Below are 18,289 nucleotides of genomic sequence, written 5' to 3'. Positions count from 1 at the left end.
TCTTAAATTTTTTGCCTTTCTGATTCAAATTTTAGCTGTTTCATTTACAACTGAATCATAGTCAATTAAATTTGCACTTTATCTAGATTACCTTTCTTTTTCTTAAGGTTCAAATTGAGAATTATTTCCAACTTCTTCGAACCTACTTTTTAAATCTATTTCTAACTCTTCTGCCACTTTTTATTCAGATTAACTTTTGTTAGCTGCTACAAGTCACTCAAGGGCATTTCCATTGGTATATGAATAGGAAGGGTTTAGAGGGATACGGACCAAAAGCTTGTAAATGGGACTAGATTTATTTAGGATATTTGGTTGGCATGGACAAGTTGCACCAAAGGGTCTGTTCCAGTGCTGCACTGTCTCTGTGACTCTAAGAATGCTTCACCAACAGCTGCAACCATTTTCAATTTTCTCAAACTGTAGTAGCAGTCACTTTTGAAGTCTTGTTCATTTAAATTCCGGCCAAAACTAGTGTGCTAGTCTCAGCCTGTCAACTTGGAATCCCACAGGACCTCCCTATTTTGTGATGAACCCAATAAAGACTGAGAACTTTAAAAATAGAATATCTAGTTGACAGCTGAAAGGATGACACAATGAGATTTCATATTTTAAGACTTTGCTGTAACAAGCAAACTAAAAGCATTACTCGCTAAACATCTGTAGCTGACAATTACTTCAAATTATAGAATATTACTTTGCACTTTTAATATGACTGAAAACACATTTCATCATTATACTTTGCACTATTCCTTCAGTAGACACTGTTGCTTAAGTAGTCATTCAATTTCCCCAGATGTAGTTCAAAGTGATTCTTAACTCCTGAAATTTGATATCCATTCTCTCCCTACTCAGCCAGGAAACTTTTAACTTCAGAATTGCTTTTCATGGTTAAAAATTTTCCTGGTGGTTCTCCACCTAGAGCAAGCTGGATAAATTTCCAGCTTTATTTTAAATGCTCACCAATCTGGTCTGTTCAATCCAAGTACAAACCCCCCGCCTGAATTTCTGTGCCATGAACCTTAGAAATTTCTGTTCTCTAGCTGTTCTGTTCCTATTGGTTCCTGGCAGACTAACTTCCTGATATGTTCAGAGATATTTTAAGAAACCCTCTCCCTTTCAAAGCGTAACTACTGAAAATATGTATCACATAGACCTCATATCCGGGGAGAAATGTTGATTAACAATCCTTGAAACACTAGTTCTCTTTTATCCCAGAGGTAAATAGACAGCTTAGAGCACAACTATTTATAACAATGAATCCTCAACACCTTCCAAGGAATCACTGACATCAGGATAGATGCAAGAATGCAAAATTTGTTAATGAGCAACAGTTTATTTATGTAGGATGGGTGCGGATTGCTTCGTGCATTGAGGTGGTGAATGCCAAGTAATGTATTATATATTGTTGCTGTCTGTAGTGATTGGAACGAGGACCAGGCGATTCTCATTGACTATGACACCCTTAATTGAGGCTGTTAACCTGGACCAATCAGGGAGTTCTGGCTGACAGATATAAACAGGAAATTATTCAAAAGGTCTCCTAAGCCTAGTGACTGGCTTTGAGCTAACTGGTCAGAGTCCAAAAGAAACAGGAGATTCAGAGAGTCTCCTGATTCTAGGGACTGGCTCTGATCTGGCTGGTCAGAGCCCATGAAAAACCAGCCTCTGTGGAGTTATTTCACTCACTTTAAAGTTTGGCATTTTGCTTCCATCCTGATGAGAACAATTTGGCAATCTTCAATCTGCCTCTCTTTTTCAGAAATATTCAAGCACCATATTACCAAGTGACTGCTTTCCTGAGACTTCAGAGACTAGTAGTCCAAATCTCCAAATGACCACTTTGCACCTTCTTTCCAGCAAATAACCCAGGATTTCCCTTCATCTTTACCTACAACGTTACCCAAACCTGTTGTTAGGCAGACTTTAGAACAGGTCACAAGACTCTCTTCATCCTATCCTAAAGTAAAGATGCAAAACATGACAATTAAATTAAATTCATCTTTCTAACAAAATGCATTATATCTATGCAAATGTTTGTATTCCCTTTTATTTTAATCTATTTAAAACTAAATAGCGTTAAGGATATCATTTCACAGATTATGGATTGCAAATTTTCGGCAGAAAAGAACATTTCTAACTGAGAGGGAGCCATTTGCAATAATGACGAATAATTGTGCCCTGTTAAACATCAAGCAACATCTAAATTCAAAACAAAAGAATGCTCAAATATCAAATCAAGCATTCTCTGATGTTAGTATGTTGAATATATGCCTTGTCATTTTGGAGTCTGAGTATAAACTTGGATTTGTGGCCTAACAGTAGTTGATCAAATTTAAATCAGTTTGAACAGTCTCAAACCAAATCAAATCTGGCTTGAATTCATAAAGTGCCACAAGCCATTACTTTACCATCAACTGGCTACATCATTTAAAAAGGCTGAGAATGGCTTACGTACGTAATAGAAATATATTGTGGGCATGAACAGCATGAGATCACAACATCTCCAAGCTTTTGACAGGCTTTAGTTGGTGTGGTTCCTCAGGAGACAATTGACCAGAGATTGATTCTTTGTCATGTCATTAAGCATCACTTTCTCTTATTCCAAACAATCCTGGTGCCCATAAAACCAGGAGCAGTCTGATTTTAAGACTGCCACACAAAGGAGCAAGGCAATTATATCCTCATAAATCAATTGCCTTTTATGGTAAAATAGGAATCCAGTCATGGGTCAGAGCTCAGAAAGTTCTCACTGAGAGCACACTCAGAATCCAACCAGCATTCATTTATTTGTGTTGTAAGTCACTATTTATAGTTAGATATTATTACATCACTTACAATAATGAAAAAAACGACTGATCTGAATCAATGGCATCCGGTACACACTGGCTCCCCCTGTTGGATCTTTGACCACCTACTCTATTGAGACATTCTAGAATAGTGTATTGTCTTCTATAGACAACAAGGTGCAGGGCTGGATGAACACAGCAGGCCAAGCAGCATCATAGGAGCAGAGCCTGCTGTGTTCATCCAGCCCTGCACCTTGTTGTCTCGGATTCTCCAGCATCTGCAGTTCCTACTATCTCTATTGTCTTCTATATATCTGTTTTTAATAAATAAACATAGAGATCACAATCCAGGTTCCTGCTTTGGTATTTTTTTTGTCCTTTGCAACCTTCGTTTATGTTGGCCATGGACTATTGCAGCTCTCCCTTATTTTTACCATTTCTCATTTACTGGTACAAGTTTGCATTGTGAGATGTTTTGCATTTTCAATTTCAAAAGATTAGAACATAGTGAAACATGTCCTTGGGGGTCAGTGCCAAAGAGTTATTGCCAAAGCATTGGCCAAACTGCACAAAATTATGACTTGGCTTGTTTTCTACTCACTGTGCTGTGGATCAGATTGTGTTGCTGGATACTTCTCAATGTAGATTAACTGGATGCAAGGATGATTCATGTATCAATGTTGATATGGAATATGTTCTGTAAAGGTGGCAGTTCATTCTGTTAACACTACAGTTGTACTATGAAATTCATTGGTGCACCTGAGGTTACCATGAAGGTTTTGCCTTCTCAGCCTCAGTCTTAGTCTTAGATGTAGTCAGCCTCAGATTAAACTCACCACCAATTGTCTCTTTCTAATGAGTGAGCAGCCCTATGTTCCTCTGGCATCTTTGTCACTTACTGTGCAATGCAGCAATGTGGGCTGGCTGGTTGAGTGGCACCAATAAGGAAACTGGTAGAGTGCATGCCAAAGGAGCAAATGCACTGACTTTAGCAAGACAGTCCAGCAGGGCTGGTCCCCATGGAACCATGGTTAGCTTGTTTGGGTGGCACTGAGTGCTCCCAGAGCTCTGCTGGAGAACAGAACGCTGGAGGGATATGGCTGCCTGGAAGATCTATCGCAACAATCACCTACAGCAAAAATTCAGCAGCCGAACAGCTGCTGGGTAAGTGCGTATCATCAAGTCAAATGAAGTGTTCCAGAGGATTTTCCTGTCCTAACATTCCTTGTTTATGCAGACAGTCCCTGGGTTGCATATGAGCTCTGTTCTTGAGTCAATTCACAAGTTGATTTGTACGCAAGTCCGAACACAATGCAGGACAATATAAAATAGCCATTGTTCTGAGGAAGGGTCTCCAGACCTGAAACGTTAACTCTGTTTTCTCCTTCACAGATGCTGCCAGACCTGCTGAGCTTTTCCAGCAACTTTGTTTTTGTTCCTGATTTACAGCATCCACAGTTCTTTCGTTTTTAATAAAATAACCATTCATAAGTACAGGAAACATATATATGTCAGATCTTTAAAGTTAATATTAATATACCCCTGAATGGGATTCATTCTTATGTCAGACTGAATGCAGTTATGTTTAAAAAAAACCCGACCTTCCAAGTCAATACTGCAAAGAAATGAATAAATCCATGCCCATCTCATCAGATAGAATAATTTTTAGTGCTTTTTGTGAGCTGTGTGGTTTCCTTTGAAATTTATACTGACAGCGCTTTATTTTGATTGCATTCCAGGTTTGATGATACAGTACAGACTTCGCATTGCATAATGGAATCATTTTCCTCTCTCTTTACTGTTATCTCCTCTTCCATAACAGTGTCTGTGGAATGACATCAACTATCTGTGGATCTCAGACCTTTTCCAAAATTCTTACTTTATGAATAGCTACGGAGCACATGCATAAGAGGCTATGTCATCAGATCACATGTCACGTTCCAGAAGATATCCAATCCTAAGATCCTTTGGACACAGTTATGTTTAAAAACAATGTTGATGTTCACTTACAAACATTACAGAGCTGATCTATTGCAATGTACCACACCAGAGCATGTGAGTTTTGTTTCTGCAGCCCAGGACTAATTGCAGCTATTTTAAATTTTGGCTTCCAACACTTCAGTAATGAAAACTCTAAGAGTTGTAGTGAGCAGTGTGGATTAAAGGGTTAATGTAAACACTCAGTGAAGTAACTGATGATATAATCATGACATAGGCAGAACACTCAGAGACAGGGTTAGGTGGGAATGGGGATCAAGTTATTTTCAAAGGTATAATTATTTTAGAATAATATTACATCTGATTGCCTATGTTGCTGGCATCTTATATAAATGCACAGTCCATCGGGCAGCTGAACCCAACAAATCAGTAGGGGTCCACCTTCACTTCCCAGGCATTGAAATAGAAAAGAAAATACTTTTTATTATTTTCTTCCCCTGGCCACTAGACAATGCATACACTTTGAGGTGCTATTGGTACAATCAGATCTGCCATGATCTTATGGAATGGTGGAGTAGGATGAAAAACTTGAATGGCCCAAGTTGCAAGTATGAAAGATCCTGAGCTGGATAATGTTGAACACAGCACTCCAGCAATGTAACTCAGTGTAAATAAACAGCTGCAATGACTGGCTTGTGCCTATTTTCAGATTACCAGGAGAGTGAAACAGATAGGGGTTACTGACTGAATCAATACAAAGGGGACTGGAACAAACTGAACCCTGGTGCAGAGCTCCCTTCCTTCCATTTTCCACACCATCCCAAGCTAACGATCATCAACATCGGCTGAAGAGGAACATTGCTGTTGTTTCACCCACCTCAGGAAACATTGTCACAATCCTAGATAACAAGGTGTAGAGCTGGATGAACACAGCAGGCCAAGCAGCATCAGAGGAGCAAGAAAGCTGACGTTTCGGGCCTAGACCCTAACTGTCACAATCCTATTATGCTCTCAATTCCTGGAGTTAGTCCCTCTATTTATTATAACAATGTATTTTCAAAGGCATGATTATTTTAGAAAAATATTACATCTGTCTGCCTGCCTATGTTGCTGACATCATATGTAAATACACAGTCTATGGGGCAGCTGAGCTGAACAGATCAGTAGGGGTCCACATTCACTCCCTTGGCATGGAAACTGAAAAGAAAATAGTCTTTATTATTTTCTTGGCCACTTGACAGTTTGAGATGTCTGCAGCTTTAAGTTGCTGAGACCTTTAAGTCCCCATTCCAAGTTTGCATGGTTCATGAAAGAGAAATCATGACTGACTAAATTATTGGAGTTTTTAAGGAAGTGTGAACCAGAGTGGACAGTGGGGAACCAGTAGATGTGTTAAAATTCTACAAGGTCTTTAATAAGGAACTTCATGAAAGGTTCAAACTCTGGTTAAATGTATACACAATATTGTTTGTGGTTAATCTTGATTGATTAGGGACATATAAAATAAGTAAACAGAGGTAAACTATTCATCCCTTCAATACAATCGAGGCCAAACTGCTTGCGTTTTTAATTCCACATTCCCATCAATCCTTAATAACCTTGGATTCCTTTCACAATAACCTACTCAACTCTATCTTAAAAGTATTCAATAATCTTGCTTCTACTGCCTCCTGAAGTCCAAAGTTTCATAATCTTCTGAGAGAAAAATTTCTTTTCATCTCTGTCCTAAAAATATTAAAACAAGTCCCTCGTTCTGGATTGATCCGTAAGAGGAAACATCCTTTCCATGTCCAACTTGTCATGACCATTCAGGACCTTAATCACTTTAATCAAGTCACCATTGTCTCTTCAAAACTCCAGCTTAACAAGTCCAGTCGATCGTCATAAGCCAACCCACTCATTCCAGGTAGTAAACCTCCTCTAAACTGCCTCAAATGCATTCGCATCCTTCCACAAATAAGCAGAACAAAATTACAAACATTAAACAGTTGATAACAGCAACAAAGCATGCTTAAGTTAGAATACCTTTGGGAGAAAGTTTGCAGTCATGGATTTCTCTCTGATGGCTCCGCCAGGAGTCAGTTTCAACTCTCACCTCTCCCCAGACCTTTTATAAAAAAAATGCATAGTCCTTTTCTGAGTTGTTGCTCTGTCTTGATGCACAGGTATTGCTCATTGTTTGGGCAATAGACATTTCAGATAAGGTTGAAAAATGCTCTGGGTGGGTCAAATGAAGAAGTATCAACAAAGGAATCACCACAGCTTTTTGTTGTGGTCCACCCAAGTACTATAAGGAAGTCTGTTTGCTACAGATGCTGTACCAATTCTGCATATTTTTTTCTGTGCCTAAGATACTCACTGTGCATTTAGAAAACAATCATGTTAAAATCTCCACTAGATTGCAAAAATATCAACTTAATCAGGGCACCAGTGTGTAACTCCCTCTGCTGGTTAATAACTTAAAATTCAATTGCAACTAAAGCTCGATAGAGGAACTGCATGACTTTGAGTAATGTTTTTCCTTCCCATATTTAAATGTTTGTACATTTTTGAATGCTGTAATTCCAATGTTGAACTTCAGAAGATTTTGGCTCATCCTAATGTCCAGTTGGAGATAGACAGTTTCTGATCATGACCTCAATGTGGAGGTAGTCCAATATGTGGTGGGATAGAGATTTGACAACTCAACACAAGAGTATAAGGAACTGTTGGTTGTTGGAAGTGCTGTCACAGATAAACTGTGATTACATGGATGAAAAATCTAACATACATGGCAGATGGTAAAATGCCTGATGATCAAAATATTGTTCTCTGTACTTAATGAAATTGGAATATCTGTAAATGTAGGCATGCTATGATGAAAGAATAGGAATTCTCATGAGCTCTAATAGAAATGAAGAGAAAATTCGCCTCTTTTTCCTGGGCTCAGTGTGGAGACTGAAATAACTGCACAGAGGCCAGTATCCCATCACAAATTCACCCTTTATTCACACGTGGAGAGTCCTTAACACTGATCCAGCTTACTCAGAGCCAGCTGTCAGAGTTAACAGAACGTCTGACATTCCTGTTTATATCTGTCAGCAAGGGATCCCTGATCAGGGAACTCATATTTTATGAGGTGCACCTAGCTGACCTCATTACAATCATTACATCCGTACCCCTCTGAGTCCAAGGACATTGTCTGGTTATTTTAATTACAGCTCCTCAGGGATGTTTTAGCACCAGGCCAGGTTCCTCCAACTCTTCCTCTGATACAGGTGACATGTCATGCACAGTAGCTCGTCTATTATACCAGGAGTTTCTCAGAAGGAATTCACTCTCCTCTTCATGACAAAGGTGTCGAGGCGATGGCATCTGCTATGTCCATCTCAAGGTTTCTTCAATGCTTGATGGAGAGGGAACCCATGGATTCTGGAACAGTCAGAAAGGCTGTTCAGGATCTGGCTGCTCCCCATTTTGCTCCCACATTAGTTGCGAGTTTGTAGCTATCATACGGTCCATATGCTTCTTCAGGATTGTCATGTGTAGCCAAACATTATATGTCATTGGACCTGACCTCACATTGACCATGCCTCTTACCCTTGCAGGGCCATTCTTGTGGTTCCTACACCCAAACTTCGTTCCCTGAAATAAACTGTCTCTCTCGCCTTGCAGAGTTTTGTGTCCAGCATTGATGTTCCTGATGCTGCTTCACCCTCCACTCCACGGCTGGGAAGATCAGATTTAACCTGGTGCAGAGTCTTCTTCCCATTAGCAACTCTGCTGGAGCTATTCTGTAGTTACTTGAGGGGTGGCCCCAATAATCAGCTAGGAATTGGGACAGTTTGGTAACTAGTGAAGCTGTAGGGTGTTTCTTTAAGCCTGCCTTCAAGGTTTGGGCTGCTCTTTCTGCCAGCCTATTGAAAGATAAATGTTGTTATATGACGAATACCATTTGTCTTTAGGAAATACTCAAATGCCCTGCTGGTAAACAATGGCCCATTATTCATGACCAACACTTCTGGGAATCCATGTATCGCAAAAGATGTGTGCAGTTTTTCTATCGCTGTCCCTGTGTTTGACAAATGAACTCTGTGCACATGTCCAGCCACTTTGAGTGGGCATCCACAATGACTAAGAACATTGAACACATGAAAGGACCTGTATAGTTGACGTATAACTGAGTCCAAGGTTTATCTGGCCATTTCTACAAATGTGATGATCTGCTGGAAGCCAGTTTTGTCTTTGTTAGCACTCTGGGCACTGCCCCACCAACAAGGCTATGTCTGCATACAATCCTGGCCTTCAGGCATAACTTCTCGCCAACATCTTCATTTTCAGTATCTCTTGATGACCCTGGTGGAGTTCAGCCAGTATCTGGATTGCTCAGGACAATCTCTCTTGCTCCCCTTAATAAAATGCCATCCTCGACAGTGATCTGGTCTCTCCAGGCCCAAAAAGTTTCCAGTTCTGGTTCTAATAGCCTTTTGGTTTCCCCCATCAACAATAGCTGTTTCAGTTTTACTAGGGCCAGATTCCTCTGTATCCAAAGTCTGGTATTGTCAGCTGTGGCTGGAAGTGCATCCAGAAAATTTAAAACCATTATGTACTCTTCCAGTAGTGCCACTACCAGTGTTGTATTTGCCAGTGGGAAGCGGATCAATGCATATGCACGTTCCAACTTGTAATTATATGTGCTTTGAATTAGAGCCCACCGCTAAAATTGGCCTGAAGTTATGGGTACACTGCCTCGTTCTTTTTAAGTAGACCTAGTAGGGGTTTGTGGTCCATTATTATTACAAATTTACATGTGTAAATGTTTTGGTGGAACTTCCTGACTCTAAATTTGGCTGCCAAACTTTCCTTCTCTATCTGGGAAATTTACGGTCTTGTGTTAGCCAAATTCCTGAATGCATATGTTGTTGGCATTTCTCTCCATTGGGCCACATATGAGCTAATACTAACCTGATGCCATGCAGGGAAGCATCACATGTCAATACCAGATCTTGCTTGACATCATAGTGTGCCAACACTTTAGAGGGTGATAGCTGTTTCTTTCACTTCCCTGAAAGTTGTGGTTTGGTTCCACAACCATTTCTAAGGCTGATTGTTTTTTTAAGAGTTGATGCAAAGGTCCTAACATGGAGGCCAGGTTATGTATGAACTTTCTGTAATAGTTCACCAGCCCAAGGAAAGACACAAGCTTCAGTACAGTCGTGAAGCCGGAGCACATTTGATTGCCCTCACTTTATCTTCCTATGGGTGTAACCTGGTCTTGTTGACTTTGTAGCCCAAGTAAATCATTTAGGGCTCCTGGAACACACATTTTTCCCTTCTTGGGCATACAACCAGGTGGGATGAAACGTCTAAGGACTGCATCCAAGTTCTCAAAGTGTTCTTTATTGGCCCTCCCTGTTATTAGCATGTCATCTAGATAAATGGTGACCTGGGGTAGACCTTGTAAAATGTTCTCTATTGTCCTCTGAAAAATTGCACAGGCTGATAATACCCCAAATGGCAGGGTCATATATTGGTACAAACCCTTATGTGTAATAATTGTAGTACACTTCTGGGAAATCCTCATCTGACCTCAACTATAGGTATACCAGGCTCATGTCTAGCTTCGCGAAGGTTAGCCCTGCCGCCAGCTTTGTGTATAAATCCTTTCTGCAAAGGATTGGGTATTTATCCAGCTGCGAGAAATGATTTATCATTTCTCTGAAATCCCCACAAAAGTGAACTAACCCATTAGGCTTCACAACCTGTATGATCAATGCTGCCCATTTCGTAAACTGCACTGGTTTGATGTTTCCTTTGCTTCCCACCCTCCTGATTTCTGCCTCTACTTTTGCCCATAAGGCAAATGGCACTGGATGGGCCTCGCAGAATCATAGAATTGCTTCCTGGTCAACATGCAAGATGGCGTTGGCTCCTTTGATAGTCTCTACACCTTCCTGAAAAATATCCAGGTATTTAATTAAGACATCACTCAGGCAGTCATTTTGTGATCAAAAAGTGTTGAGCCAATTCAGGTGAATCTTTCTCAACCAATTTCACCCCATCAAGCTAGGGCCCAAATCTTTTACTACAATCAGTGGTAACTGAACCAGATACTTCTCATAAGAAACCAGAATCAAAGTTGTGCTCTTAACCTGTAAAGTTCTCCGATATTGGTTCCCAGTCCAGCCAAGGTCTTGCCCAAACTTAAGGATTGGAGTCCAGAGTGAATTTTGTTAAAGACTGGTTCTGTGATCACTGAAAACACGGTGCCAGTACTGGCTTCCAATAGAACTGGGTGACCATTTAACCAGACATTTATTTTGATAGGTTCTGATTTAGATGTTGCTAAGGAACGTGACTGTTCCAAACCAGATGTAGGTGCACTCTCCTGGTTACCAGCATCTGAGTTCTCCTACTTAATTTACGTCTAGTGAGGCTGCCACTACCATGGCTTGCTGGCCCAGATCCTGAAAAAAATTTAACCATTTGGCCAAAGTTTGGCTTTGTTTTGGAAATGCTGTGGGCTGACCTGTAGTCCCTCTGTTCAGGAAATATGCTGGGTGAGTCTATGCCATTGCTTTTACTCAAGTGATGTCCTCCAAGCTCAGTCGGACTGGAGAGAGAATCCACTTCCATTGGAATACCCAGCGACTTAAATGCTCCACTTGCTGCATTTTCTAATGATAAAGCTAATTGTAGTGCTGCTTGAATCCAGTTGGATTAATAGGCACTTTTGCATGGTTACATCATTAATCCTCTTTCCCAAATGGTCTCTCAGCATCTCATTATGGGTAAAATGATAGTCGCATGCCTCTGCCAGTCTTCTTAACCTAGTGAAAAATCCCAATATGGATTCCCTGGGTCTCGAATTGCCGAGTAAAACTGATAGCATCTTAATATTAGAGCAGACTTGGGATCATCATATTCCTTAACTAAAACTAACAACACTTGAAAGGGTTTTGTATCTGGTATCTCAAGGAAAGTTAGGCTCCTAATAACCAAAAAAGCTACAGATCCACAAACTGTCAGGAGAATTACCCGTTGCTTTTCATCTATGCCAAAGTCAGTTGTCCAGAAAAATTAATGCAACCTTTTCATAGACAGGGCCCTGTTTTCAACAGTAGGATGGAATGAGTCAAGCTTCCTAAATATCGGTGTAATGATTACCCTAACTCAAAGATGACTGTTGCAAGTGAATTTCTTTACAAGCATGCTTTTCTCTCATTGCCGCTAACATACCTCTATAAAAGCTGGGATCCCATCACCAAGTCACCCTGTATTCACATGTGGAGAGTCTTGACCCTGATCCAGCTTCCTCAGAGCCAGTTCCCAGAGTGAACAGACCTGCACTCCATCACCCTTGACATGGGTCCTCATCACAAACAGAAAGGCACCAGGGGGTGGGTTACCTTGAACTCATCCCTGGTACCTTTTCCTCATAGAGAAAAAGCAGTGCCATTAGGCATTCAGCTGGAGGAGGAACCACATACAGGACATTCAGGAGTCTCCTCTGAGGACACTCCAGATGTGGTAGGGCCTTCCACATCCCCAAAACTGCTTCATACCACAGGAGACACCTCTTACCTCTGAGGCATACTCAGCATGTCTGGTCCCTCTGGACCAAATGTCCCCATAGTCCTGACCAAAACATCAAGGAAAACAGGATCCACTGTAGGATTGTCTCTGTTCAGTCCAGCTGGAAACCCAAGACTTCACTGAGGTGTAGTGGGAGGGAAAGGAAAATGAAACATTTTGTGAACACATTGATGGGATGGGTAATATTTCACAGTATATAAGGTCTCACATTTATTAATAGATGCTACGTCACAAAATCTGTTTGCTCTGAGTTTCTGACTAGCTCCTACTGTAACTGTCGCTCTAGGGGGTCAGACATCCTATTCATACGTGATGTTAAACAATGATCAAGAAGGGTTGCTGAACTAGGTGTAGATAACAGGAATATCACTTCAAGAAGGGAATGAATGAACTAGCCACCAAATCTCTAGGAGGGTAGACATTGGGACACATCATTGATCTCAGTGGCCAAATGTTTTGGTCCTGCATGAAATGGTCAGTTATGTTTGAGTCAAGGAGGTGTGTAGTACACAGAAAGTCAAGGAATTAGGGTTGCCTGGGTCATCAGGGATCATGAGCCTTCAGTTGTAGTCCCTTGACAGTGTATGGATCTGTGTAGTATTATGTCTTTTGAAGGCTCTCACATTAATGGGTTTCTCAAACCTCTCCTTTACAGATTAAGGCACTTATCATGCAAAACCCATTGGATTTGCACTTCCCCAGGACACCACCCAACTTGCTCATATGAGCAAGCACCTGCCCAACATTCACTTCCAGTCCCTGCCACATGAGGTCACCACTTGTGGTCGTATACTGTCCTCCCCCTGAAGTCAGGCTGGTCCTGAACATAGATGATCCTTTCTAGTGCATAATCCATTTCCCATCCATGCTCTACCATATCCTTCCCTCACATGTACAGCTGCCTCCTTCAATACTGTCTCTCAGCCTGAGCCATTCTCTGAACTGCAGAGGTACAGACCCCTGAGTGTGAGCTTCCCGAATACATACCAAGCCCCTGGACTGACCCTGGAGTTTACCCTCGGCTTACTGTGCTGGGAATTCCTGACTGATGGGGGTGTCAATGAACTTCGGTGAGGACTTCTCCACTTAGACTTTGAGAGATGGCTGCCTAAATGCAGCACATGTAACGTGTTCAGCCTGTAGGCTACAGGCTCATGGCACAAGTTTGATTATCACAGCAATAAGCCATACAACGAGATATCCACCTCTTGGCCGACAAGCTACCTGACTTTGCAACTGTGCTAAGAAGCAAGGCAATGCAAGACAAGACAAAGCAAAGCAGGGGAGCTATCAACATGTAGACAGACATAAGGTGAGTAAGCACTAGGAGAGTGAATGAGTGCTGAGATGCAGCTTGTTCCAGTCTGAGAACTGATGATGGCCCTGAGCTCAGAGTGTCCTTATAACAGCATTTCAATGCTCGATTCCAGTGCACCCTGAGTCCAACCATGAATCACTTAAATATGAAGCATCTTGCAAATGGGTCAGAGAGGTGCCTTGAGGGTTCTGAGAGGTTGGTAGATGTCAGGTGGTAGCATTCTTGTATAACGGGTGTGTGTGTGTCGTCGATAATGATGAAGTACACTCTGAGTTGTTGATGCTGGTAACCAAAATAGCAAGAAGGAGGAGCAAGTGCCAAGCTGGAGTAACCAAATACCCACTCTGGCTAAGATAACAAGGTGTAGAGCTGGATGAACACAGCAGGCCAAGCAGCATCAGAGGAGCAGGAAGGCTGATGTTTCAGGCCTAGACCCTTCTTCAGAAAAAATACAGAAAACCCACTCTGGCTGTCACGTTAGGGAGCATCAACATCCAGTCTCTTCACATCAGGTGATAGAATTGGAAGTACACAAATAGGAAAAGATTTGGAGATATGTGGGACAGGAGCAGGTAGGTAAGACTAGTTTAGTTTGGGATTGTGTTCAGCATAGACTGTTTGGACCGAAGAGTCTGTTTCCATGCTGTATGACTCTATGACTCTATATTGCTGAAATGTCACAGATGGGTATTCCAGAACAACAGGTCTGATCAGGGGAAACAACTGCCATCCTATCATGACAGATAACAAAATTTTAATTCAATACAAATAATCTGGAATTAAAAGCTAGCCTACTAATCACCATGCAGCCACTGTCAGTTGTCGTAAAAACCCTAATGATCCTTCAGGGATGGAAATGTATTGTTCATACCTGGTTTGGCAGACTCCAGGCCCACAACAATGTGATTGACTCTTAACTGCCCTCTGGAATAGCTTTGCAAGTCACTAAGTTCCAAGGAAATGATGGATGGGCAACAAAATATTGTCCTAGCCAGCAACATCCACATCCCATGAACAAAAAATATATTGTGCACATTATTCATATTTTCATGATCTCCTTAACTTTATATCTTGAATGGAATTATTACATTTTTTCAAGGCAGTACTATACTTGTGAATCTTTTATTCAACTGAAGTAGAAAGCTATTTATCTCCAACATCCTGTGTGAAACCACAAATACAATTCTAAGACGACTGTTGATTGAAACGTTAATGAAGAAAGCAAACAAATTATTTTGATGTTCATTTATATTGGTTACCAGTTCTGCAATACTTCAATTTTCAATTCTTTTACTTTGTTCCTAATCTCTATAACCTCTTCTAGCCATACAATTCTCTGGGAAGTATCAACTTGGTAAATTTTATTGCACATTCTCGTTCTCGACATCTTCATATCATGATTACAAAGGCCAGACCTGAGCATTATAATCTATGGCACAATTTTTGACATATACTTTAGCTGCTAAGGAGCATCTATGTGATTTAGGTTGGGCTCTATATCTTCCATGACAGCTTAGCTCATGTTTCAAGCTAGAAGCCATTTTGTAAAGGAGTTGATCATCAGAACTAAGGGGTAAGCACTATCAGGATCACTAAGGTTCTGACTGATAATGAAATTGCCTGCCAGACTCATTAAAAAGACTGCACACCATTTTCATGGCTAACACTTTATGATTTTGTGCATTTAACATTGAAGTTATTGTACCGAACCTCAAAAAAAGACATTTCTAAGCTGAGACAAAAAGACAGTTACTTCATGGAATGGCCAGTTTCTTGCAACATCCATTAATGGTACTGTGTGTTTTTCAAGAATATCTCCATCTCTGAACAAATAGTATTCCTGATCGTCAAAGACAACTTTAGCCCCTCCATATTCTTGTGAGTAGAACTGTTACACCACCTTGTACATTAACTGGCTGAATGTCACCATTCTTTACTTGGTTGCCAGATCCAACCACACAAACCTTGCTTGAAACACTTTGTCCTGGGATTTTTCTGGAAGCATGAAGTTGTCTTTTGCATCCCATTCCACTAAAGCATGGTCGAAGAGAGGAAGAAACGTTTTAAACAGCTGACCAGCCATGCCTGCTGCCACTTCTAAAAGCACTAGAAATGAGAAACCTCCCTGCAGCAGCGAGTAACACTTTATTTAATATGTCTTCTAACAAAGGCCAGCTAAATAGGGAGTGAATAAATCAGAGTTGAGATAGAAAGCGATGTTTAAAGCTATGCTCAAATTTTACAATTGAGAATTACAGATCCAATGATTGACTACATTGCATTTGAAAAGGAATAATAAAGCACATCAGGAGACTTTGGGGAGACATGCCAATATTCTCTGAACATTTCTCCCAAAAATAAGGGTGCTGTGCTACTCTATCTTATCCGCCAAGAGAAAGGAAGTTTTCAGGCATTGGCATTTTGCCAATGGTCGGTGAACATTAACAACGTTGATTAAATATATATAAAATATACACAAGATGGTGAGAGAGAATTTTCTGAATCTATACATTCAGGTTCTAGTTCCATGTGATTTGACATCATCATGACATATAGCTCCTTATATACGTGCTCAGTAGCTATAATTAGAGTAAAGGTGCAGTTGACCATTTATTCCATATCTTCCGTCCCAAGTCTTTATTCTTATTGATTATTTACACTATCTGCACATCTTCCTAAACCCAACCCCAAACTTTTGTTTTCGAGTACGCATGCACAAGATCAGCTAGATGTGCCTTCAAGCTTTCATCTTCTTCAGTAGATGCTAGTTTGTGGTGGAATAGCTAAGAATAGAAGTGTTTGGACTTAGCAAATATCTTTTCCCATCTAAAGTGGAATGAAGGCACACGAAAACTGAAACCATGCACAAGGACAAACTATTTGCTTTCAGACCATATCTGATCAGAGATTTATTATCTGATTAGTGGTATTGTTAATTACATTTCCAAACTATTTCCATTTATGTGAGATAATGGTGCAAGCATACTGTAAACAGTTACTGTTTATGAGGCAGTTATCCCTTGAAATTGGAGGTTGGGATCCAGGAAGAGGAGAGAGAGGAGGTAGGAGATCAGGGTTAGAAGGGGTGGGGAAAGAAGTAGGCAGGAAAATAGGTCCAAGGGGGAGATGGGAACAGGAGCAGTCCTTTTGATTGCCTCCTGCCCACGGGACCAAGACCCCACCCCGTCAACCAGATGCCAAGCCCCATGTCAATGTTGTTCCTGTTCTGTGTACATGCACAGTGCACACTTTGCTCATGATGCAATGACATGGAACCATGCATATGCACATTTCCAAGTGAGCACACAAGCTCAGTTGCCCCGCAGTTTCTGTGTCAGCAAACACTGGCAAGAGGAAGAGGAGGTGGAGGAGGCACGGGTATCCAAAGGCTTCCTGGTAGATAGTGGTTATCTCTTTTGATGAGCACTTTGACAAATATTCTCCACTATCAGATTTCAGAGCAGATGATGTGGCTTCCGTTGATTTGCAATGTATCAAGCAGTCCATCAACTGCACTCAATCCTTTCAACCCCTTCCACATGAAGATCACAATTACTACGGTCAGTGATTCCACCACTATCCAATTACCATCATCACTCTTTAACTACAATGAGAACAAACAAGGGAAGGATTACACTACCGAGAGAATTTACAAATATTATACTATTCAACCTGATCCTTTCTATTAGTATCTTTGTATAGCACCTTCGTGATATCTACTGTTCCTACATAGAGTCATACAGCATTGAAACAGACTTTGGCCCAACTCATCCATGCCGACCAGATTTCCTAAACTGAACTAGTCCCGTTTTCCTGCATGTAGCCCATAGCCCTCTAAATCTTTCCTATCCATTTACCCATCCAAATGTTTTTTAAATGTTGCAATTGTGACTACCTCTACTGCTTATTTTGGCAGCTCATTCCATATACACACTACCCTCTGTGTGAAAATTTTGCCCCTAAGGTCTCTTTTAGGTCTTTATGCTCTCGCCTTAAATCTATGCCCTTTGGTTTTATATTCTCCTACTCTGGGGAAAATACCTTGTCTATTAACCTTATCTACGCCCATCATGATTTTATAAACCTCTGTTAGGTCACCCCTTATAACATAGTTTATTCCTAGTGGTGGAAGTAGGCAATGTAGGCAGCTGTTGTGAATTTGAAAAGGAAATTTCAGATATTTTCCTTGGACTTCCTCAAGAGGCAACAAACTGTGAGGTTCTTGCTTCTGATTGTACAGATTTCAGTGTTCTGGGCTATTTGTTGGGCAGGGGAAGGTACCACCAAAACTACAATGGAAGAAGTTCCAGTTCCGTACTTCACACATAACACTACCTCAGGCTCTAGCCCTCCTAGTATTCTGGTGGAGGACAGATCCTCTACCATCAGATGCAATACATTAAGCCCTGTCAATTGAGAAGCCTAGACCAACATGTCAACTGCCTGAGCTTCCATTGCAGCCATTTGCTGTTAGATGGGGGATAGCGTGCATTAAGGTTACAATGTTAATGGTGGTTGCTAAACAGTGTGTTTGTGAGATGAGATCCTACTGAACAAGTCCTGCCAAATTATTAGATAACAAGTTGTAGATCTGGATGAACACAGCACGCCAAGCAGCATCAGAGGAGCAGGAAAGCTGACATTTTGGGCCTAGACCCTTCTTCAGAAAATT

General features: G+C 41.0%; 1 pseudogene; it reads right to left on the bottom strand.

The window, feature by feature from the left end:
* Positions 1 to 15,328: 15,328 nt before the first annotated feature.
* On the bottom strand, positions 15,329 to 15,700 carry LOC109927705 (annotated as a pseudogene).
* Between the last annotated feature and the right edge of the window lie 2,589 nt (positions 15,701 to 18,289).

This window comes from Rhincodon typus, chromosome 12 (genome assembly GCF_021869965.1).
Source record: "Rhincodon typus isolate 14 chromosome 12, sRhiTyp1.1, whole genome shotgun sequence".
Classification (NCBI taxonomy): domain Eukaryota; kingdom Metazoa; phylum Chordata; class Chondrichthyes; order Orectolobiformes; family Rhincodontidae; genus Rhincodon; species Rhincodon typus.
Note: the sequence above shows the minus strand (reverse complement) of the source record. Positions and strands in the feature narration are given on the sequence as shown.